This window comes from Rhinopithecus roxellana, chromosome 8 (genome assembly GCF_007565055.1).
Source record: "Rhinopithecus roxellana isolate Shanxi Qingling chromosome 8, ASM756505v1, whole genome shotgun sequence".
NCBI lineage: Eukaryota > Metazoa > Chordata > Mammalia > Primates > Cercopithecidae > Rhinopithecus > Rhinopithecus roxellana.
The window spans coordinates 127,306,108-127,332,203 of record NC_044556.1 but is presented as its reverse complement, the minus strand read 5'-3'; the positions used below and the strand labels follow the sequence as shown (position 1 = coordinate 127,332,203).

Sequence of the window (26,096 nt, the reverse complement as noted above, 5' to 3'; positions counted from 1 at the left end):
AATGACTAAAGAGATGATTTCAGTTCTACTTTGATGTGGTGACACTGAGTAATGTGGACAGAGAGGGGGGAAAGGCAACCATGCAGTTCTCATCCTCACAAGACTAGTCTCCTAAAGGGGCCTCCAGCAGCTGTTTAGTAGAAGCAGCACTAGCCAGGCATCTGATACATGGCTCCACTCCTGGCTGTTGGAACTTAAGAAAAATAAGTTTACTACAACCCTAGCTTATTTATCTTAAGAAGAGGCTGTTCTAGCCTTAAATGGTCTATGATTTACAATAGTACTTTGGTGAGAAATGTATGTGTTGGGTAACATAAATTAATGATATACTAAATTATACTGTTGATGGCAATAAGGACTGAGATTTGTACACTGCTTTACAGTTTGCAGAGTGTTTTTGCATGTATTATTTAATTTGATCTTTACCCATACCACTGAGATAAATATAAATACTTCATCCATATTTTATAAATGAGGAAACAGAGACTTCGAGCCTTATCCTAAGGCTACGGGGAAGTAAGTGGCAGAGCCAAGACTCAAACCCTCCAAAATCTTGACCTTCTCTGATATGTGGGGACTTAAAGGTCTCACTTATTTATCATCAGCTGTGAATGCTTGCTGCATGGAGGACTGCATTAGACTTTATACTATTATGATTGTCTCAGGTCACTTCTTTATTCTTTGACTCACTTGTTAATCAAACATTTACTGATCAACTACTATGTGCTAGGCATTGAGAATACAGCAATGAATAGAGCATGGTCGCTATTCAGAAGGACCCAGTCTAGTGAAGGAAACTACGATTGGAAAGTAAAAAAATATTTACAATACAGCATGCTAAGCATCCTATCTCTAAAGCATGAATGAAGAAATGCTGTTAAATGGTATATGTCTAGCTCTATTTTAGAGCTTTGTATATTCTGTTTTAGCATATATGGTATTTGTCTAGCTCTATTTTACTTGGGGATAGCACCATCTCATTACATTCACAGATAAAACCTTTGACAAATGGTTCAAGACCCCTCTCCTTGGTCAAGGCTCTTCTGACTTCAGGTCACCATACCCTGTTGTTCTTAGAACCCTAGCACACTCTCTCCTGTCACCATCTATGGTGTATTAATTTTGTTCATTCATTGTTTACTATATGTTTTCAGTACTTCTTTAGAGAGCATTATGGTAGATACACAGTAGTTTTATCAGGTGAGTACCATAGGTAATATTTATTATTCATTCATAGCACTAGATCTGAACATGATAGTCAATCAATAAACATTTGTTTGATTGATTGAGGTCCCCAGATTAAGAATTCACATGGTTGAGAGGTATCAAAATGAATCTTCTAAAAGTACTTCTATTAAACCAAGAAGGTGAATTCAAGAGCAGCTACAAAGCTTCCCTAGAGTGTTTCAATTTGATAAGTGTAATCAGCAACCCCACCCTTGATCTCCCTCCATCCATAGTGTCAGGGGCTGCAACAAGCACATTCAGATTGTGCAAGCTCACTGTTATTGGGGAGAAAGGAAGACTTTGACTCTTTAATGTCATTTTGTGAAAAAGATCTTGATCCAGCAGGGAAGATGTTAAGAACCAATAAAAAAAATTTATTGTTGGTATTTTTACCTGCATCCTGTTTCTGGCAGTGCTGCTGCCTTCTGAAGAGCCTTGGCACATATGCTACTTCTAAGTGCCAGTTTTCCCATCTGTAAAATAATCCCTGTCCTTGATCCTCAACTCACAGGGGTGTTTGGAAGCCTAGGGAGGTGATGCCTGTGCTGTGAGTGCAGGTTTCTGGACAAAAGGCATTGTATAAATAAAGGATCTCACTTCTATTTATAATGTACACAGCAGTTCAGAGATGTTTAATGCCCTGTCCCCTTTCCTTGTGTCTCTTCACCCCAAAGTCTCACCTCTGCTGTTACAACCATTCTGATCTACCTGTAGTCAGATTAATTGAACAGGACTCGTTGAAATCCCAACTAGTTTACGCAGCCTGTCTGTCTTTCAGGGCTCTTGCAAGCTCTTCTCTTTATTGAGAAAGGGAAAAAAGACATCAATTGGGATGGCAGCTCCTTGGTTCCTTTATCAGGTCAGCTTTTTCCTGAAGGGTCTCCTTGCCCCTCAAGGCATCTCCTCATCTGAAACTCGCTTCACACTGTGATGGCTGGATGCAGGGATGCTCTTGTTCTGTTGCCTTGACAACAGCTTCTGTTTGTTGATAACAAGGTTTACTGTGTGTTTGTTGTTGTTTTCCCCTCTGCCTCGTAGTACAAGAGGGGTGAATAAACTCTGTGGATTAGGCGAAACGAAGGAAGCCATCTGGTGAATGACAGAAAGAGGAAAGAGGAAGAACAGAGAACCTCCAGAAAGGCCCCTGTTGGGTCTTTGGGGGCTACAGAGTAGTTATGCATTTAACGAAAACTATTAAAACCAGGAAGCATGCTATCTAGAACTTAAAGGCAGGTAAATAAAGACCTTGACATGATAGACCAATTCCTACGAGAATCATAAGAACAGGGGACTCCAGAGAAAGTACTGAAAATCTCTTCAGGGTAGACTGGACAACCACATTTCATATATTTTCCTCATCCTCAATGAACTTAGATGCTATGGATCCACTGACATGTACTAATGGCCTACTCAGAGCAAGGCTGTATGACTGACAGTACAATTTGGCAAAAACCTTCCTTAGTGTTCACATATCACATGCATCCTGAAAGCACAAGTATATTCAAATGGTTTTACTTAACATTAGCTTAGTATATATCCTTATTTTTATTTTTCTTAATTTGGAAGACTTGGCATAGTTGCGTCAAAAAAGACAACTTCAAGACTTGTGAGTCTGAGAAAGAGGAGCATTCTGATCCATTTCTGACAAGAAGAGCTAACTATCCTAAATACATATGCACCTAATACAGGAGCACCCAGATTCATAAAGCAAGTCCTTAGAGACCTACAAAGAGACTTAGACTCCCACAAAATAATAATGGGAGACTTTAACACCCCACTGTAAACATTAGACAGATCAACGAGACAGAAAGTTAACAAGGATATCTATCCAGGAATTGAACTCAGCTCTGCACCACCCTAATAGACATCTACAGAACTCTCCACCCCAAGTCAACAGAATATACATTCTTCTCAGCACCACATCACACTTATTCCAAAATTGACCACATAGTTGGAAGTAAAGCACTCCTCAGCAAATGTAAAACTACAGAAATTATGACAGTCTCTCAGACCACAGTGCAATCAAACTAGAACTCAGGACTAAGAAACTCAATCAAAACTGCTCAACTACATGGAAACTGAACAACCTGCTCCTGGATGACTACTGGGTACATAACAAAATGAAAGCAGAAATAAAGATGTTCTTTGAAACCAATGAGAACAAAGATGCAACATATCAGAATCTCTGGGGCATATTTAAAGCAGTGTGTAGAGGGAAATTTATAGCACTAAATGCCCACAAGAGAAAGCAGGAAAGATCTAAAATTGACACCCTAAGATCACAATTGAAAGAACTAGAGAAGCAAGAGCAAGCACCTTCAAAAGCTAGCAGAAGGTAAGAAATAGCTAAGATCAGAGCAGAACTGAAGGAGATAGAGACACAAACAACCCTTCAAAAATCAGTTAAATCCAGGAGCTAGTTTTTTTTAAAAGATCAACAAAATTGATAGACCGCTAGCAAGACTAATAAAGAAGAAAAGAGGGAAGAATCAAATAGACCCAATACAAAATGATAAAGGGGATATCACCACCGATCCCACAGAAATGCAAGCTACCATCAGAAAATACTGTAAACTCCTCTACACAAATAAACTAGAAAATCTAGAAGAAATGGTTAAATCCTGGACACATACACCCTCCCAAGACTAAACCAGGAAGAAGTTGAATCCCTGAATAGGCCAATAACAGGCTCTGAAATTGAGGTAATAATTAATAGTCTACCAACCAAAAAAATTCCAGGACCAGATGGATTCACAGCCAAATTCTACCAGAGGTACAAGAAGGAGCTGGTACTATTCCTTCTGAAACTATTCCAAACAACAGAAAAAGAAGGAATCCTCCCTAACGCATTTTATGATCTATTTCAACTGCTAAGCTTTGAAACCTGCATACGTAAGTTACTGTTAATTCTTTGTGTTGTCACCAAGTACAACTCTTACATTGCAACAAGAGCAAGGTGGGTTGAGTGGGGATAAATTAGTTTGAATGTCAACTACAGGTACAAAAAATGTACACTTATAGCTCTTTCATCCTTTTATTCATGCATTTATCACATAATTATTGGATTCTGATTGTTTGTCTAGTGTACAAGGCACTAGGGGAATAGTAGTGAAGAAAACAGTAGAACATCTCTGCCTTTATAGATGCTATCATCTCTTCCAGTCCCATAATCAATGTTGATGCTCACATATGTGCTTCTGGTATTAGCAGAAATTTGATGTAGGTTATAGAGCTGCCACCCCAAAAGTTTACCATAAAATTACACAACTTCAGAAGAGAAAGAGTCTTCAGATACCATTATCTCCAACTTCGTATTTAAAGCAAAAATTTGTTTCAAGCATCCCTTGAGGTGCTTACTACTTTCCACCTATTCCTTCATCTCTCACTTCTTATCTAGCAGCAACTCTACTTAAAGAACATTCCCAAATCCATCTGCCCACATCGTTACCTGTCTCAGTCTAATAGTCTCCTAGCTGGTCCCTCTGCTTCCATTCTTTTCCTCCTTCAAAATCCATTCTCTACACAGCTGACAGAGTGATCTTTTAAAAATGCAAATCAGATAATGTCTTCTCTTTTTAAAACCCTCTGAAGGTTCTCAGCTGCACTTAGATTAAAATTTTAACTTTCCACCTTCCCCATAAGACCCTGACATGCTTAGGTCTTCACCCACCTCTCTGACCTCACTTGCCTGCTATCCCGGCACAGCACTCATTACTACCTGGGGCATAATTGCATGACTGATTATTTCTGTGACTGCCCCTAACCACTACCACCACACACACACACACACACACACATGAAAACACACACTAAAAACTAAGCTCGTTGGCAGCCATTGCTTTGTCTGATTTATTTCTACTTATATAAAAAAAAAAGTCTTGCAGAGCATTCATAATTATTTGTTAAATTTTAAAAAATCTAGCATTTTTAATGCCTCTTTTAGTGACAAGAACTATCTGTATTATAAGGGTCCCCAATGTATATATTGAGTTTATTTAGTTTTTTCATATATTGTGCAAAATTTTCTTTCCACTTACATGAAATTAACCCATTTCCTATCTATGTAAGCTCTTTAAATGTTGCATGGAACCTCTATGCCTTACTACATTTTTCATTTTCCAAGCGAAACACTAGCAGTTGCTTTAACCATTTTACCTGTGATGATTTTCAAATTCTTCCCTCTCTTCTTTCCTTTTCTCTTGAAAACTACTAGTTTGCCTAGTTTCCTCTTAAAATGTAGAGATTGGTTTAGTTATATATCACAGCTATCTAGGGAAGACAAGATGAGTCAATTAACAGGAAACATTTGGCTGGTGAAAAAGAAACTTGATCCAAGGTTATAAAATGTCTATTGATCACTTACTATGAAACTAGTTTAGTGTCTGACCAATTAAACCTAATTGAAGTCTCTGCTCTGCCAAGCCAAGTACACCTTCCACTGGATTTTAAGCAATGAACTCATGTGCATGTAGGGGAAGGAACTGCAACCAATCCTCTGTTCTTAACTGGTCTGAATACATGCTGGTGCTCAATAAATATGATATCAAAATACTTATAATAAAATTATGTGAAATCCAAGATGTGGTGATTAATGAAGAAGTATTTGAACTGTCAGTGGCATCTTGAGCCCTAAAGGGAAAAATAATAACCTGACAATATAAGTGAAATATGAGATCAACCAATTAATTAGCAGAATAATTTAATCTGATGCTCTGAAAGTAGGCCAATTAAAATTCACTGTTACTATTTAACATTGATTAAGCAAGGTGCTAGATCCTGAACACAGTTTGAAAATAGACCTATTCCTACCCTCAGGGAACTTAAAGCTAATTTAAGCAGCTGTATATGAAAGGACAAGGGAACAGGAGGTGTGGTGTTGATTGGATTTACTTACCAGAGCTCCTTCCTCTGGGGAAGGCGCAGGGGAAGGCTGTCATCACCTCTGCACTCTTCCAACCTTCTCTTCTGCTCATTCACCAGCTCCGTCCTCATCTAACCTACACTGGAGATAGGCAAGGTAAAGTTAGGACAGAGAAATTATTTAAAAAAAAACAAAAACAAACAAGCTTTCCAGAAAATGTGAAATCTTCTACACTTGTGCTAGTTAGTGGGAAAGAGAAACCCAGATATAATTAGTGCCTTTGATAATTCATTAGGAATAATTCATCAGCCACTAATGAAACAACAATAACAATAAATACAGAAACAACTGAAACCATCTTGCCTTCCAGCTTACTTAAGGGAATGCATGTACCCACTCAAATTTAATGACGATACAAGAATAAACCACAAAGCAGCCCATTAACTGCTCATTTAACTTGAAAGAATTCTGATCTCTGAAATAAATAATAAGAGTCTAAATGCATTTATAATTTGCAAAATGTTCTTTAACTTGTCGTAAGCCTTCTCCTTGTGAAATACTTGAGTGTTATGGTCTCCCCTCCAAGACCTCTGTTCACAGTGTTGGCTGAACAACATTTTGGTATCATAACAATGTCCTTGAAAAGAGAATTCCCTATTCCTTCCATCCTACTAGAAGGAAAACAGGAGAGGAACCTCCTTTCTTTTCTTTTCAGAACTGCATGTATACTGTTTGGACACTGAATTGCCTTTCTAGGAGTTCCATAGATTGTGTTGAAGTATTTATCCTGTTCTTTCCTCCTTGGGAAGCATCTGCATTCATATGGAAGATGTTGGGGACGAATAATTCTGGCTGTAAACAAAGCTCTCCATCTCAAAAGAGACTCACCCAAGGTGTAGGACTGACAACCATCACACTTTCATTAGAGCATTCATCAATGTAATACGCCAAAATAGAGGCTAATTTGCCAAAATGTGTTGTAGGCTGTGCAAACACACTAAAATATTATGCTTTAGCACAAAAGAGCTCTGGATTCATCTACTAAAGCTATTACCAACCCACAGAACAACACTTACTAACATCTATGTTCCACTTACATGTTCATGACTCTGAGTTAAGAAGTACAAGTTTGCCTAAACCAATCACACTGCCCATGGCTTGAGCAGATTTCTTGATATGTATTTCCATGAAAACAGAATGGTAACACTAATGAAAGCTGTGAGTAATTGGGCTCTTAATAAAGTTTAGTAAAGCTATGTGCTCTCCATGCATTATTTCATTAAATCCTCACAACTTACAAGGTAGACATTACTGTTAATTCCTATTTTATAGAGATAAAGAAATTGAAGCCTAAAAGTTACATGGTAATTATCAGAGAAAAATGCTTAAGCCCAAGCCTGTCTGTTATGTTCTCCTTCCTGGGAACCTGTGTGATTTATTCTTCCTTGGGAATAATGTGCTAGGGTATAAAGGCCAGAATCACTGCTAGAACATACATGTTTTTGATAACATACATGTCATTGCTCTGACATGTCAGCACGCTTAGCCCTTGTGTCCACTGACTTAATCTCTCCTTAAATCTTTATATGCCTTGTACATGTACATGATTATTCTAACAATTTTACAACAAATTTCTGAACCTCAGGGTGCTAACATCTCCATGGTGATCACTCTTTCTCCACTGTGTCCATGGTCACATTTGTACTGTGTGATAACATCTAGTTAATTGAGTTAACTTATATCATTTTCCTCATCAGCCTAGTCTAAAATTAGTCATTTGAACCTCCACCTCTGCTCAGAAAGAAGAAATAGAGAAGAAAATCGAGGTTTTTTTTTTTTTTTTTTTTTTTTTTTTTTTTTTTTTTTTTTTTGACAGTTGCTATGTATCACTTTCTTTGTCTTGAGACTTAAAAAAATGAAGTTTGAAATTGTAGCAGATTAAGAACTCTGGACTAAATCTATTTTTCCTCTGCAGAGTTTTCTCTCTTTCTTGAAATTTCTTGGGGTCTCCTATTTATTTAGTGTTGCAAAGTCTCGTTTAGAGTCTGGCTGCCCTAAGTAACCTGTACAAAACCCTTCTCTACTTTAGTTCCCCAATCCAGTGACCAAGGGCCACACAGCCGTAGGGAAGCTTTTGTTTGCTTTTTACCTGGCACTCATGATTTTATATTTCTTCCCACTCGGAAGGGAAAAGTCTAGGGGACAAACGACACGGAACATCATAGTAATTATCTGAGTGTTTTGGGGCTAGTGAGCTCACTGTGTACATAGGTGAGAGTGAGGAAGAGATTTTGCCTAACCTGACCCAGACCCCTTTCTCTAGAATGACCCTGGTTCCTTTGTCATTCTAACTGGGGGTGTTCTGAGGGCTGGAGAGATGATATGATTGATCAGAGTTATACAACTAGTTAGCCACAGGCTAAGGTCAGAAACCTGTTCTCCTAACTTCTGCCTCATCCACTTTTTTGGCCTTTTCACCATACTCTTTATCTGAGCTAAATTCAAGAAATCCAGACCGTGAAAAATAATGACTCTCAACTGAACCTAAGAGAAAAGTCTTCAATGATCAAACATACCGGGTATACCCTTACCACCATTTAGGTAGCCAGATAACCAGGGAATGCTGCTGGGGCACAGGAAGCAGGAAGGTGAGTCATCATTCTGATTGACAGACACTCCTCCCTGGTCTGGTGAGTTTTATAGACAGAGTGAAGTAGAGCACCAAGGTAATTACTTCAATTATGCAAATCAATGACCCAAATAGGAACTTCCTTTTGTACAGAGTCCTAGCATTCACAAGCCTGGTTAGCTGCTCAAACGACTAAATTTTACCTGGTCTCATTAACATGTAATCCTTAAAATGCATGTTCACCCAACTAATGTCATAGCTTGGTCTCTGTAAATGGAATTCTTCCCAAATGTGTAAGTGGTTCTTAGTAGTTTAAAAAGTTTTAAAGGCACAGTAAGTACTTTATACATAGTCTGTTGACTATTAATAGTTCTACAAAATGGAATTCAGAAGAGAGGACCGTTCAAGTGCAGATGGCACAATTATTGACTGCCAACCTGACTCTTCCTTCTGCAGGATTGCTGCCCCTTTGCCAACCACACTGTGGTTTGAGGAAGCTGACATATATTCTTGATTCTTTGGTGCGGTATTGGGAAAGGGAGATATTCCAAGCCACATCTTCATATCCAGAACAAGGCATGAGGTTGAGATACTGCCTGATTATTAAAATAAAATTGAAGCTGGCCTTATATTTGCTCCTGAAATTGATAGTTGGGTTCTGACTTTATTTTTGCCTCTTCACTTAGTTTCTTGTAATATTCATCCACCTACGCCAATGGCTTCTTCTTTTCCTAAATGCAATTTCATGATGAAAATTTGAAAATAATGTGAGAGCAGCTGATTGTCAGGGAAGGCATTTGCCACTGCCTCTTTCTTCTTAGAGATATGTTAATAAAACACTATTGAACGTTTTTGTTTTAAATAGCCAGAAAGAAAGATGCATATGTAAGGAAATTGATATGTCAAATATGTAATATACAATTATTATACCATGTTAATAAAATGTATATAGTTTATATACATTATATACATAATGCATATTATATTTAAATATACAATACAGGATTAGGAAAACTCAACAATATATTTTAGAAAATTGAATGTGCACTTTTAAAAAGCCTATAATTTTTGTACCTATGAAATACTTCAGAAAGTTAATTTCCTCTACAAACTGCAGTAATTGTAACAAGAATATCCTAATATGACTCAGAAGCTCCCGAACAACTTCCATGTATTGAAACTTGGTTCTGAAATAGGATTTTAGGCTGTCATTTTCATAAACGAGATTATATTTTGTGCACATAGTTCTGTTTTTAATAATTTTTAAATATGAAATTAATATAAAAACTCCATTGAATTTTTTTTAAGGGCAAAGGCACTACCTGTCTTCATCTGATTGCTTCACTCCATAAAATCTTCTGAGCACTTCATCTAGGCATTGCATTTTCCAGCAGCCGTATTACTGTTACTCAATGTATTTTACGATGACAATAATACTAAGTATGCAGATTTGCTATAGGCTGGAAGTTGCCATCTAGGAACAACTAATTGAACGTCAAGTAATACCTTGTTTCTGAAAACATCGTAAATGCTGTTAAAGCATCATTTCTGAGTTTGTCTGTGAGGGTGTTTCTGGAAGAGACTGGCATTTGAATCAATGAACTGAGTAAGAAAGATCCACCCTTACCCAACCTGGCAGGCACCATCCAATTAGCTGACGGTCCAGATAGAACAGAAAGGCAGAGGAGAGATGAATTATCTCTTTCTCTTCTGTAACTAAGACAACCTTCTTCTCCTATCTTTGGACATCAGAACTCCAGGTTCTATGGCCTTTGGACTCTGCAATTTATATGAGCAGTGCCCCCAGTTCTCATGCTTTCAGCTTCAGACTGAGAGTTACACTGTCTTCTCCTCTGGTTCTCAGGCCTTCGGACTTGGACCGAGCCATCCTACTGGCTTCCCTGGGTCTCCAGTTTGCAGATGGCCTGTGTGAGACTTCTCAGCCTCCATAATCCTGTACGTTATTTCCCCTAATAACTTCCTTCCTTCCTTCCTTCCTTCCTTCCTTCCTTCCTTCCTTCCTTCCTTCCTTTCCTTCCCTCCCTCCCTCCTTTATCTTCCCTTCCTCCTTCCCTTTCCTCCTTTATCTTCCCTTCCTCCTTCCCTTTCCTCCTTCTTCCCTTCCTTCTTTCTTCCTTTCTTATCTCTTCTTCCTTCCTTCCTCCTTTTCCCTCTTTCTCTCTTCCCTCCTTCCCACCTTCCTCCTTTTTTACCTTTCTCTCTCTTCCTCCCCCACTCTCTCTCTCTCTCTCTTTCTTTCCTTTTCTTTTCTTTCTATTGATTCTGTTTCACTGGGGAACCTTGACTAATACAGAGCCCTTGGAATAATTTTGTTTTCTTCCTGCCTCCCAGATTGCCCTTTCTCAACATGATATTTTACTTCTACCCACATGAAATTAGATGTTGCCTTCAAGAGTCTGTCTATGTCTCCTTCTTTTCTTTTCCCTTATGTTCTTCTTTAGTAATCTTAAGCTCACTCAAGGCTATTTACTATTATCTTATGTAGAGCTTTATCCTTCTCAATCTTCAGGGCCAAACTTTCTCTAAATTCTTTTTTTTTTTTTTTTTTTTTTTTTTTTTGAGACGGAGTCTCGCTCTGTCGCCCAGGCTGGAGTGCAGTGGCCGGATCTCAGCTCACTGCAAGCTCTGCCTCCCGGGTTTATGCCATTCTCCTGCCTCAGCCTCCCGAGTAGCTGGGACTACAGGCGCCCACCACCTCGCCCGGCTAGTTTTTTTTTTGTATTTTTTTTTTAGTAGAGACGGGGTTTCACTGTGTTAGCCAGGATGGTCTCGATCTCCTGACCTCATGATCCGCCCGTCTCGGCCTCCCAAAGTGCTGGGATTACAGGCTTGAGCCACCGCGCCCGGTTTTTTTTTTTTTTTAATTTCCATGATGGGCAACTTCATGCATCCCAAACTAACCATATCACTTATTCCAGAAAACTTTGCCACTGTTCTGTGTTCTTTATTCAGGTTACTATCCAAAGATTTTCTCAGACATTTAGATTTAAAACTTTTGAGTCATCCTTGACTTTTTCCCCCTTGACCTGGCACATGTAATCATTTGGCGGTCTCTTAGCTAACTCCCTGTTTTCTTTCACTCCCTTCTTATCCACCCAACTAAACATTCATTCTCTTCTCACCTAGGTTATTAAAATGGTCTCCTAACCATCCTCTCTGCCTTCATTCTCACCAACAAAGACTACACACATAAATTGCAAAACACCCATTTCTGATCATATCTCTCATTGACTAAGTTTGTTAAGGACACACATAACCTAACAACGAAGGATCACAATGCTCAGGTTATATTTGAAGCCTCTCCTACTTACCGTTTCAATATCAAATCAAATACCCACTTTTATTTACCCTTTACCCCGTGAAGCAGACTCATTTGCTGCTTCCCCTAGACATCTAGAATTTTTCTCTCTTTTTTGATTAGAAAGCCCTTGTTCTGCACATTGAAACACAACGTCTCCTTTAGGATCCAACCAGAAGTCAGCCGCCTTCACACAACCTTACCTTGTGTTGTGCTTTTCTCACTGTCATTTGTCTTGTTCCCTCCCTAACTTCATGTATTACTGAAAGGTAATTCTCTCTCTTCTGAATTTACACTTAATTTTTTAATTAACCAACTTCTCTGTGTTTTTCCGTTTATAATCCCATGGCATTTTACCCATAGCTCTTAGGGCAATTATGCACTTTGCATTGATTCTGGAGATGTTCCTCCATAAATATCTGGTGGATGAATGAGTACAGCCTTTATAGATTTTTTTTCCTCTAACAAGTCTGATTTCACAGACTCTAAGTCAATTGAAAAAATATTATACGTGAAGTGAATTTATGTAAGCTTGCAACAAGTTATTTTAAAGGATAATTTGAAAGGGTGCTTATTTCTGGTGCGGGATTGCAATTCTTTGTATAACTATAAAAAGAAAAAATAAGCTGGTGATGGGATGGTTTTTGTGATCTATTCTTACAGAATATTTTAGTCAAAACTTTGTATAATAAGGCAGAGGGTGAGCTCAGCACAATTAATAGCAACAGCATCAATAATTTAATAAGCACTGTTCACTCAGAACCAAATATGTGCCAGAAACTGTTCCATATAATATGTACATGTTATTTCTATTTTTACATTTTACAGATTTGCAAATTGAGGCTTAAAGAGATTAACTTTAATTCTCTAACTACTCAAGCTTAACATTTAAAATCCATACTCAAGTCTTATTTTTCTGGATCAGAATCTACCCACCATATTACTCCAGGAACCTCCCTTTTCCCTTGTAAATTCTGTTCCATTTTGGGCCAACCCGTGGTTTGCCTCTGCTGTATTAGTGTGAAGTCATTTTTTTCCACACATTGTGGTGGTAGTTCCCAGATGTCTGAAAAGATGAAGTTACCAGTGCACGAGCAGCCAGGGCTTTTCTTCATGTTGATTCACCTTAGGAAACAGCCCAACAATGCCTGCAACTGGAAGTCATGTGCATTAGCACAGCTCTGCCTCAACCACGAGCCCAGGACACAGAGCTGTGCACCAAGCATGACTCTTTCTGTTAATATTAATTGGCATATTTTACCTTAACATATTGAATCTTAAAAGCGTAGTCACTGTCTAACAAAAACGTCTACACTGACCTGTTACAATGGAAACTTCCATCGTAAGAGCCACTCTTTGGAGCTTTGCAAGTTCACTGTTATATTATATAAGCTTACTTGAGGGAGTTCCCTATGGGTAACGTAGTAAGAATAAAAACCTTGGGGTTCAAATCGTGACTCTACTGCTTAGGAGCTATGTGGCTTCTCGGTGTCAGTTTCCCTGTTTCTGTAATAGGTGGGCAGAGGGGTAAGGAAGGAGATAACATCTATTTTTAAAAATGGTATGAGGACTGTAGGAAACATATGGACCTGGTATAGATGAAATGCCACCAAAATGGTAGTTATTACTGTTATTACTCTCACAGGAAATTCCTATCCCTTAGCAGAAGAAAGGGTTCTGTATTAGTTTCCTGTGGCTTCTGTAACAAATTATAACAAACCAGGTGGCTTAAAACAATGCAGTTAGCTCTTGCACAGTTTTGGAGGCCAGAAGTCTGAAATCAACCTGTTGACAGGTTTGTGCCTCCTCTGGAGACCCTGAGGGGAAATCCATTATTTTCCTCTTCCACCTTCTGGTGGCTGCTGGCTTGCTTGACTTACGCCAACATCACTGCAGTCTCTGCGTCCAGGGTCACACTACCTCCTCCTCTTCTGTGTGCTCTTCCTCTGCCTTCCTCTTATAAGGACACCACTCACTTAGGACCCACTCATTTAACTCAGAATGATGTTCTTATCTCGACATCTTTAACTTAATTACATCGGCAAAGACTCTTTTTCCAAACAAACCAGCATTCCCGGGTTCTGGGATTAGGATGTGAACATGTTTGTGGGAATGTAAACAACTCAACCCACTACAGGTCCTGAAGGATTAAGTTTTTTGTTGATTTTTGGGGGGTAGGTGGAATACATGTGTGGTACACAGGATGCTGAGTGGGATAATGCAGTGATGTTATTGACAACCAGGGGGCAGCATACGAGGCCAAAACAGATTCTGAGAGTGGGGAGCAAGGCTGAGGAAACCAGAGAAACAACCTGGAAGAATAAGAGATGCAGGAGGCCTGGGTTTGGGGAGATCTAGGCTCTGGGTGTGGTCTTTGCCCCAATTCATAGTGTAACAGAGGGCAAGACATCTCTATGGGCCTGTTTCCCCATATACAAAATGAGAAGATTGGACCAGAGCAGAGATTTTAAATTGATTGCTTGCAGGCTGAATGCAACATGCCTATGTATACCAATTGTATCATTTAAAAATCTGAATATTTTTAAGTTGGCAGCCATCATATAAAAATTAGTATAACTTCTCTCTAAAATCAGATGTAACAAGCACTGGACACACAGTCTCTGATGCTGATGATGTGTTGGAGGGTGACCGTGCTGTTAGCCTGGCACGAGGCTTGTTTACCACCTTGCCCGCCACACTCCATTGTCTTCTGACATTGTGGTTGACTGCAAGTCCCTTTTATCATCCCCTCACACTGCAAATCCCTGATGGTCAAGACATATTTGTCCGTATCCAGGTTTCTATCAATAGTGAGATCCAGGTGGATGATTTTTTCCTATACCTAGTTGGGTTCACTCACTTACATAACCTGCATGAGGCCTCTGGAGTTCTGCCTTTGTGACCCCAAGTCAGAAGACTAAGACCACTGCTCATCTCTGGGATGCCAATGGCCTCAGGGCCAGAAGGGAAGGTGGGGGGTGGTGCTGGAGACTAGCTTAATCTATGTCTGCAAATAACTCTCCCTGTGTCCACTCAGGTATGTGAGTCTACCTGTCTTAGGACTACTTCACAATTCATAAGACAATGTTCTGGCAACTCTTATTGCTCCTTTCCCCAATTTTCTCAGTCCTCAGACTTCTTTCCCTCATGTCTCTGTACACATCCATGGGACTCCTGCTATAAGACCTTTTACCCTTCAGTTCCTGCCATTGAGTCCCCATCCTGTGGTTTGTTTTTATTTTTTGGTAGCAGCTTCTCCTTCATCCTAGACTTTCCTGCTCTCTCCTGCATGATTCATGACTTAGTTCTGCAGAGCATTTTTAGAGCCTTGTTTGCAACGGAAGAGAACTAGGGAAACTAAGCAGCATATTGTCTTCAATCTGGTCCCTCTCATAAGGGGTCTAAGCTAATTCTTACAATTGTAATCCTGTAGTAATCGACCATCTGAGAAGACAGTCTCTCTCTCAGTGGGAGCCTCCTATGACTTAGGAAAGAGTCATGTGCCCAGGTGTTCCCAGGACTAAGCTTGCCTGCCCCCCCTTCACAGAAGCTGCCCACACCCAGTCCCCTGATCTCAAGGTCTCATTGTTACTTGTGCTTACTCAGAGTCCCTGACACAGAAGAGTAATTCCATCTCGTCTCCCCACCTTCCCAACAAATTTTAAACCTCTAGGTGCTGCTACCAGCTTGTCTGGAAGGTGGGGTTCTAATAATGACAATCAGCTAAATATGCAAACAAAAGAGAGGGGCAAGGTCTCTCCCAAGTATAAGAAGCCCTGCTTTTTATTTCTGTTTGAGTGTGTGTGTGTTTCTAAACTTCCCAACAGCTATTAAGCTAAGAAAGTTTTAAATATATATAAAAACTACAGAAACGCTTTCTCTCCTTTGAATCTTTAGCTCTGTGCAGTTCGAGTCAACAAATAGCTAGCGGTGTCTCCTTGGTACCTTGGCTATGCTTGTGTTCAGTTTTGAGGCAATGAAATGTGGAGATAATGCTAGCTTTATAGTAAGGGTACACATGATCAGCAGGGAAACAAGCACAGCTCGAAAAGGCAGAGCAGAAGGAACAGTTTGGTACGTAAAGAGGAAGGTGGATTGAGAGGCAGGAAAGGATGATTGAGGCAGAAAATGACATTCTTGCTGGTTCAGTTTGGAGATGATGACAATCCCAAGGCTTCTGCAGACTACATGGACAGGAAATACTTCTTAAAGACCCACGTGTTTCCCTCAACAGTGTGTGTGCATTTCGAATTACATCCTATCACACCTCCCATTTTTCTCTATTCTGCGTATGAATGGATGGTGCCACTGTTAACCCAGTCGCTTCAGCTGGAGGTGCAGATTCCTCCTGACCCCCACTGGCTTCTCTCCTTTGCCTTTCTTAGTCACAGGATCAGTCGTTTCTGCTTTCTCAGTGTTGACTCCATGCCCACTTCTCTCCTTCCCCTGCCTTTCCAGGTCTACTGCAGGGCTTTCCTAACTCATTTCAGCCGCTAGTCTCTTCCAGTCCCATCTGTCCTTTATTCTACCACAATTGCCAATTTGATCGTGTTACTAATAGGCTTGAAATATTAAAAACAAATCTTCCAAGGCTCCTATGAAACAAAATTCCCAATCCCTAGCTGGCATGCAGCCCTGATATTCTGGTGTCATTTCTTCTCCCCTTTGATCTATGCACAAAACGTCCTACACACTAGATTGTGCCGCTCCTTGCTGATGCTATACTGTTTGCACATCAGCGCCTTCACACCCCTGTGCCCTTTCCCGGACTGCCCCTTACTTCACTCCTGCACCTGCAAGCTCTGTTTGTGCCAGGAAAGCTCAACTTGTCCCAAAAGTACCGGCTTACTGTGATATCTTCCCTAGGTTGCTCTCTACTTGGCTCAATGCAAAGCACACTCCTCCCCTTCCCAGTCACTCTCTAAAGACCTCATAGATCTCTGCTGGCCCTTTATCACCTGTACTCTTAATATTTGCATGCAGGGCTGATCCTACCACCAACCAGGGAATTGAAGAAAGGGTCCAGATCTCATTTATTTTCTTCTCTCTAGCTCTTAGCAGAATGTCTAGAGCATATTAGATTTTCATTAAATACACTCATTCACTGAACAAATATTTCTAAATCATCTATTCTGTATCAGGCAGTATTTAAGGCCCTAGAGATGTAGCAGTGAAACACCATGGGGGACAATTATCTGCCCTCACGGAGCATACATGGTGGTGGGGGAGCCAGAGAGTAAATACGATAAATAGTAAAAACATGCTATGTGACCCAGTGATGAGTGCCAAGGAGAAAACCCAAGCCCACCCAGAGGAGGGATGTGAAGAAATATGTGTTGAGTAAATGAGCTGTTCCTTCTCCTGGGGAATTTTCTAAAATTTCAGGACAAGGGAATGGAGGGATACACTTGAGATGAATAAATTTGAGAGAAGCAAGAGGTCTAGATAGTACGCATTAATGTTTGAAAAATCTGGTATTGACCTTCAGGTGAGAGGGACTCAGAAGAACCTATGGTCTGTGAGCAATAGAGTCTGAGCAAATGTTTATCTAAAATAAAGAAATGATTTTGCAAACTGCCTGCAATATCAAATTCTTGTAGCTTCTACCTGAATATTAGCATCTAGATCTGTGCATTTCTTTCCCTCGATGGGACTGAAGGCTTTTTTTTTTTTTTTTTTTTCTGCGTTCCTCTCTCACATGCACACCTGGGTCCTCCTCATTGCAGATGCCTCGCCCTGCCTCCTGCCTTCCCCAGTAATCTGTGGTAAAGGTGGAAAGGTGATTCAGGCCACCTGGCCACTGTCATGATTTCTCCTAGTACCACACACACACACTCTCACACACAACACTTACACCCAGTGCACACACACTCATTCACTCACGCAACACTCAGACACATACTCATTCACACAGCACACACTCATGCAACACTCACACACATACTCATTCACACAGCACACACTCATTCACACAGCACACACTCATTCACACACTACACTCACCCACATACTCATTCACACAGCACACACTCATTCACTCACTCTACACTCACACACATACTCATTCACACAGCACACACTCATTCACTCACTCTACACTCACACACATACTCATTCACACAGCACACACTCATTCACTCACATACACTCACACATACTCATTCACACAGTACACACATTCACACTACACTCACACACATACTCATTCACACAGCACACACTCATTCACTCACATACACTCACACACATACTCATTCACACAGCACACATTCACTCACATACACTCACACACATACTCATTCACAGCACACACTCATTCACTCACATACACTCACACACATACTCATTCACACAGCACACACTCATTCACTCACATACACTCACACATATTCACACAGCACACACTCATTCACTCACATACACTCACACACATACTCATTCACACAGCACACACTCATTCACTCACATACACTCACACATACTCATTCACACAGCACACACTCATTCACTCACATACACACATACTCATTCACACAGCACACACTCATTCACTCACATACACTCACACATACTCATTCACACAGCACACACTCATTCACTCACATACACTCACACACATACTCATTCACACAGCACACACTCATTCACTCACATACACTCACACACATACTCATTCACACAGCACACACTCATTCACTCACATACACTCACACATACTCATTCACACAGTACACACTCATTCACTCACATACACTCACACACATACTCATTCACACAGCACACACTCATTCACTCACATACACTCACACATACTCATTCACACAGTACACACTCATTCACTCACACTACACTCACACACATACTCATTCACACAGCACACACTCATTCACTCACATACACTCACACATACTCATTCACACAGCACACACTCATTCACTCACATACACTCACACACATACTCATTCACACAGTACACACTCATTCACTCACACTACACTCACACACATACTCATTCACACAGCACACACTCATTCACTCACACTACACTCACACACATACTCATTCACACAGTACACACTCATTCACTCACACTACACTCACACAATACTCATTCACACAGTACACACTCATTCACTCACACTACACTCACACACATACTCATTCACACAGCACACACTCATTCACTCACATACACTCACACACACTCATTCACACAGCACACACTCATTCACTCACATACACTCACACATACTCATTCACACAGTACACACTCATTCACTCACACTACACTCACACACATACTCATTCACACAGCACACACTCATTCACTCACATACACTCACACACATACTCATTCACACAGCACACACTCACACTACACTCATACTCATTCACACAGCACACACTCATTCACTCACACTACACTCACACACATACTCATTCACACAGTACACACTCATTCACTCACACTACACTCACACACTCATTCACACAGCACACATTCACTCTACACTCACACATACTTATTCACACAGCACACACTCATTCACTCACTCTACACTCACACATACTCATTCACACAGCACACACTCATTCACTCACTCTACACTCACACATACTCATTCACACAGCACACACTCATTCACTCACACTACACTCACACACATACTCATTCACACAGCACACTCACGCAACACTCACTCATTCACACAGGACACACATTCACTCATGCAACAGACACTCATTCACACAGCACACACTCATTCACTCATGCAACACTCAATACACACACTCATTTACTGAGACAACACTCACACACACAACATTCACACCCAATGCACACACACTCATTCACACAGCACACACACTCATTCACTCATGCAACACTGAGACAATACACAAATTCACTCACACAACACTCAATACACTCATTTACTCAGACAACACACACAACACTCACATACTCATATTCACTTACACAACACACTCACATAGCACACACACAACTCACATTCACACAGAACACTCACACTCATATAGCACACACACAACTCACATAGCACACACAATGCACACACTTATTCACTCACACAACACTCACACTCATTTACTCACAGCACATACACATTCACACACACAACACTCACACACATTCACTCACATAGCACACACTCACACAACACTCACACTCATTCACATAACACCCACATTCACACACCCAAACGCCACTCATGTACACATTGACTTTCACACACACCCTTATACATACACAACACACACTTCCTTACACACTTTCCTACACACATGCTCACTTGTTCACACACGTACAGACACGTGCTTTCACGAACACACTAAAATCCCAGCAGCAGAGCCTCCACTCTCCTTTCTTACTTGTCATTAGCCCGTGAAGAGGGTCGCTTAGGCTGCCACGGTCCGCAGCTGCCGCCGTTTTTCTCTGACACTTTGGAATGTGGTAACTTAAGGCCTGGTGCTGGGTCACAGGTCAGTTTTAACAAAGTCACCTCCGGGCTGTTTCTGCTTGCATTGCCATCCAAGAACTCTAGGTTTCCTCATTCCAGTGTCTGTGGGGGTAACTGCTAGGGGCTGAATTGTTTCCCCTGCCTGCCTCAAAACAAAACAAAAGTCCTAACCCTCTACCACAGAATGTTACTGTATTTGGAGACAGGGTCTGTAAAGAGGTGATTAAGGTAAAATGAGGTCGTATGGATGAGCCCCAGCCCAATACGGCTGGGGTCCTTATAAAAAGAGGAGATTAAGATATAAAAAACACACAGACTGAGGGCCGACCTGTGAGGATGCAGGAAGAAGGCAGCCCTCTGCAAGCCAAGGAGAGACCTTACCAGACACCAACCCTTCTGGCACCTTGATCTTGGACTTCCAGCCTTCAGAATGGTGAGAAGATAAATTTCTGTTGTTTCCCTACTTTGTTAGTGAGCCTAATACAGCTGACTAACACAGCAACATTATCCTTTCTCATCTGTGGCCACCTGCCCTTGATGCACTGACCTCATCTTTCTCAGTGGATGTGAGAGGCAGCCTGGATGCAGCCTCCTTCCCAGGAAAACAAATCTCACATTATAGAACTTCCATGACCTGTGATGTGCTGGGCAGCTCTCCAGCGCAACCCCATGAGGGCTTTGGAGCAAGCCTCTGTTCTCTGACACAGAGAACAGGTGTGGCTCTGTTCTCCTTGAATGGAACACCTATTTCCCGATCCCGCTTCATGTCCTCACTCCTGCCCAGCAGGGAAGAAGCAGCCCTCCAGGAGGGCAAGAACTTCTTTGATCTGACCAAGTGGCCCCGCCTGGTGTTATCCAATGAAGCTCACTTCATTAGACATGTTATTGACCAGTCAAGGAAGAAATTAAATTACTCCAAATCAGAAACTGAATTAATTAAAGCAGTTATTACTATCACCTGCAGGACCAAAATGGGGTTGTTAAGAGTGTGTTTTCCCCCGCCAAGAGAAAAATCTTTTTTTCTTTCCATTTTGAGACTCAATAAGTAGAAAAATAGCAGCACACTTCTGAAAAGGGCTAGAAAATGAAAAAAGAATGATAATTCATTATTCAGTAATCAACTCCAACTGCAAAAGTAGCAGATTCTGCTGAGAACATAGGGCTGTGGAGAAAGACAAACCCAGACCCTGCCCCGCTCACACCCTCTGGGGCAAATCCTCTCCACAGAGACCTTATTAAGAGGAGAAAGATGGGGAACCAGCATGGGGTACCACAATTTGCAACCTCTCTACCTTTGTACAGCACATTAACATGCAGAGTCATTGTTTAATGGGCCTTGCACCCCTCCTCTCCAAACCCCACTCTCAGATTAAGACGTATTGTATAATCATCTGCCTTAAGGTTCCAGAATGAATCCTTCTCCACTGGAGCCTCTGAATAGAGAAACAGATAAAGTCTCTGCAAGAGAACAAACCTGTGAAGCAGCTTCTGTTTGTCAGTAGTCCTTGCTCTGTGCTTTCAGGGTAGGCAGAATTCTAAGGTGGTCTGCAAGAGTCCCACCCCCTGGGGCACACACACCTTCTCCCAATTATCCAGGCAAATAATAATCTAGGTGCTGCCATGAAGGAATTTTGCAAATGTAATCCACCTGCCAAATCAGTTGACTTTAAGGAGAATATCCTGGCTGAACCTGACCTAATCAGGTGAGCCCTTAAACGAGACTGGGTTCTTCCTGAAGTGTGAGAGGGATTTGACCCCAGGGACGTTTTCCATTGCTGGCTTTGGAGATGGAAGACCCAGTGGATGAGAGATATGGGTGACTTCTAGGGGTTGATAGCAGCCCCCCATCTGTAGCTGACAAGGAAACAGAGACCTTGGCTCTCCAACGACAAAGAACTGAATTCTGCTACTATCACATGAGCTAGGAAGAAGACCTTGAGCTCCAGATGAGGAAGCAGCCTGACCAATACCTTGATTTTAGCCTGGGGTAACCCTGAGCAAAGAACCCAGTCCTGCTGTGCTTGGACTTTTTATTTTATTTTATTTTATTTTATTTTATTTCATTTTATTTTATTTTTTTGAGATGGAGTCTTGCTCTGTCACCCAGGCTGAAGTGCAGTGGCATGATCTCGGCTCACTGCAACCTCCACCTCCCAGGTTCAAGCGATTTTCCTGCCTCAGCCTCTTGAGTAGCTGGGCTGCAGGTGCCTGCCACCACGCCTGGCTAATTTTTGTATTTTTAGTAGAGATGAGGTTTCACCATGTTGGTCAGGCCAGTCTCAAACTCCTGACCTCATAATCTGCCAGCCTCAGCCTCCCAAAGTGCTGAGATTACAAGCGTGAGCCACCACACCTGGACTGTGCTTGGACTTTGGACTTACAAAACTGTAAGCTAATAAATGGATTTCTTTTAAGCCATTGAGTCTGTAGTTACTTACTATGCAGCAATAGTAAACTAATATAGCTCTCAAAGATCCCTACAGAACTCTGCTGACAGAACTGAACCACTTACATAATCTGCTCTGCAAAATGTTTCCAGGTGTGCAGTTATGTTCTGGCTTCCCCAGATCTGGAGCCCCTCAAAGGCAGGGACTATGGATACCTCATCTGTGAGAAGGAGTACCGTGGAGTGGTTAAAAGCACTCAAGTCAAACAGAATACCTGCTCTACCAGCTACCTTGTGCAGATTCATCCACTGAACTTCAGTATTGCTATTTCTAACATAAGACTAATGGCATCTACCTGTTGGGATTGTTGTGAAGAGTAAATGAGAAAATCCATACAAAACATTTAGTACTATGCTAGTGTGAAGTAAAGGATCGTTAAATTTATGGCAATTATCATTTACTTTCAATCATAAGCATGTAGTGAGCAACTACTTTGTGACTGGCTAGGTGCTAGGGATATGATGACGAATACCACCAAACCCTGGCCTTCAAATATCTCACAATCAATTTGGCCCCTACAGTGTCTTTAGGAGTGTTCTTTTTGAAGAAGAAGCTTCATATTTGGGGGGTGAACAGCACTAGGGAGTAGGCTATGAGCAGATCTTAACTGTGCCTAGATTTCCTAGGAGATACCATGGAAGAGTTTGGGTGCTCTTTCCACAATCCCATGCATGTCCTGGAAAATCATGCTACAAGAACCAAGCCAGGATGAAGATGCATTCCCAATCTTGTTTGAAACTATGAATTATGTAGAGCCACTTAGTAAAATTCAGATCTAGGGCTCCGCCCACAACAGACAGAGGAGTGCCTGGTGTCTATTTCACATGCATCTCACACTCTGATCCTGCCCAGTTATCTATCTATTGCTGTGTAACAAACTACCCCAAAACTTAAAGGCTCAAAGCAACATCCATTTTGTTATATCTCAAGATTTTGTGGTCAGAAATTTGGGCTGAACATAACTGGACAATTCTTCTGTTCCATGTGGTGCTGATTGAGATCTCTTGAGGTATTCAGCTGGCAGATGAGCTGGTCTGGAAGGGTCCAAGAAAGCTTCACATTACATGTCTGTCTCCATACTGGGGATGCAACTCAAGGCTCCCAGAGACAGTATTCCAGGAAACAGGGTGGAGAAACTGCCCATTTCTCAAGGCCTGGGTCTCAAAACTGGATGAATACCACTTTCCAATATTCCACAGGACAAAGCAGTCCCATGGCCTACCCAGAACCAAGAGGAAGGGACACAGGCTCACCCCTCAATGAGAAGAATGTGTAAAACTTCTTTAATCTGCCTATGCAGAGTTAGTAAATAGTGTTTTGCTGCAGAGTATCAAATAGCTAAAGCCTCCAATCTGACCAGTTTCTGAGTATTCTAGAACTGGGGTTAGCAAACTTTTTCTGTAAAGGGCCAGAGAGTAAACATGCTTGACTTTGTGAGCCACATATAGTCTCTGTCACATATTCTTGTTTTATTTATAATCCTTTCAAAAATGTAGAAACCGTTCCCAGCTTGCCGGCTATATAGAAATGGCCTGCAGGCCAGATACAGCCCATGGACTGTAGTTTGCCAGCTCATATTCTGGAATAATGACACACAGTTTGGCTGAATTGTAGTTATGGTAGCAGCTTCTACCCACCGTATCCCCTGAGTAGCAGTAATTCAAAGAAACAGCTGGAAAGGACCTCGGAAGTCACCTACTCTAATGCTAATGACGTGGAAACAGGTCCAGAGAGATGAAGAAACCTGGAAGAAGTACCATGGCTGACTAAGGGTAGACCCTCGGAGATCCCTAGGTCTTCTTTCTTCTAATCCAGTGTTATTTACACTCTGACAGACCATATCTCAAAATGCTGTGTTTCTAGTCAGCAGAAATCTTAAGTATCTAAGAGTAAGGTAGACATAGCAGCAGTGAAATATGCTTGGACCTTTGGACCTTGGAGGGTGTTTACTCCTGGCTGGCTGTGGTCCAGGGTCTAAGTGGAGACCGATCTGTGGCAGCGCTGCTTGGCTTGGGTTTGATCACTGGCTGGAAAACTGGAGTGCAGGCTGTCACTTCTATCGGATGGATCATCAGTGTGGGAAGAATGCAGAACACGCACAGAAGGAAGGGAGGTGTGGGGAGGTTACATACAGATCTGCAGGAGGTGGGCTGGGCCATCAACGCCTCCCGCTGGAGAAGAGCAATCAGGGCAGAGGGCTATAGAATCACTTGTCATCTCCTTAGTGGGAGGTGCTATTGATCCGGCTTCTCACTTTACTGAGTTCCTCAAGAAGCCTCTTATTTACTAGTATTTGCTTGTATGCCCCATATTTTTTCATGTCTCCATGCTTTTGGATATGCGATCCCCTCTGCATGAGATCCTCCCAGCCCTGCACGCCTTTCTGGAAAAGTTAAATGTCATCTCCTCTGAAGAGTCTTCCCTCAGCTTCTCAGGAATATTAGCACACTTGTTCCTGGCTCTCACTTCTTTTTTATTGTATGTAAATAATGTAAATAATCTGGCCCCAAATCACTTAGTCTGCTTGCCACAAATAGTAACTATTTCTGCTATACATCTTTTTTCATAGATGTTATCTAATTGCGCTATAATTGTTTACTCTTATATCTGTCAGGAATCATGTCTTTTTTTGTTGTTATTTTTGTTTCCCAGTCTCTACTATAGAGCACAGAGTGGATGTTAAAATAAATGTTTGCTAAATGAAATAATACATGAATTTAGGAAAGTGGGCACATCTGTAGTAATTAATAATACATTTCTCCTGGGGTCAGGGTGCTGGATGACTGACTGCAACATTTTATTACTGGCTCTGAAGAGTTGGGATCAATTGAAATAGTTACCATGAGGAGTTTAGGAAGTATTTTCCTTTGGGACTTAAATGTTAGCGCTACTTCTTTAAAGAGTTGATTAGGCACAATTTTGTTGAGGTTATCTTGCAAAGTCTGTCTTGGTGAGTATGATGAGTATTTCCATCCCTCTTTTCCAGTGTCCTAGATACTGGGCTTCTGGACCAAGCATGTGTTCTGGCTCTTTCTAAAGGATAACACACAAGGTCAACAGTTGGCTTTTGATAGCTTGATTCATGGAACATTTAGAACCTTTGCTTAATATATAAATCATACTTTGGAGAAAT

At 41.1% G+C, this 26,096-nt stretch overlaps 1 long non-coding RNA gene across 1 annotated transcript; it reads right to left on the bottom strand.

Moving 5' to 3' along the window:
* Positions 1 to 1,995: 1,995 nt before the first annotated feature.
* LOC104665540 lies at positions 1,996 to 20,487 on the bottom strand. The gene is made up of 4 exons (XR_748419.1): positions 20,428 to 20,487; positions 12,973 to 13,190; positions 6,122 to 6,224; positions 1,996 to 2,286 (listed from the first exon to the last, which is right to left on the bottom strand). It is a non-coding gene; the product is annotated as an uncharacterized LOC104665540 (long non-coding RNA).
* Positions 20,488 to 26,096: the final 5,609 nt, after the last annotated feature.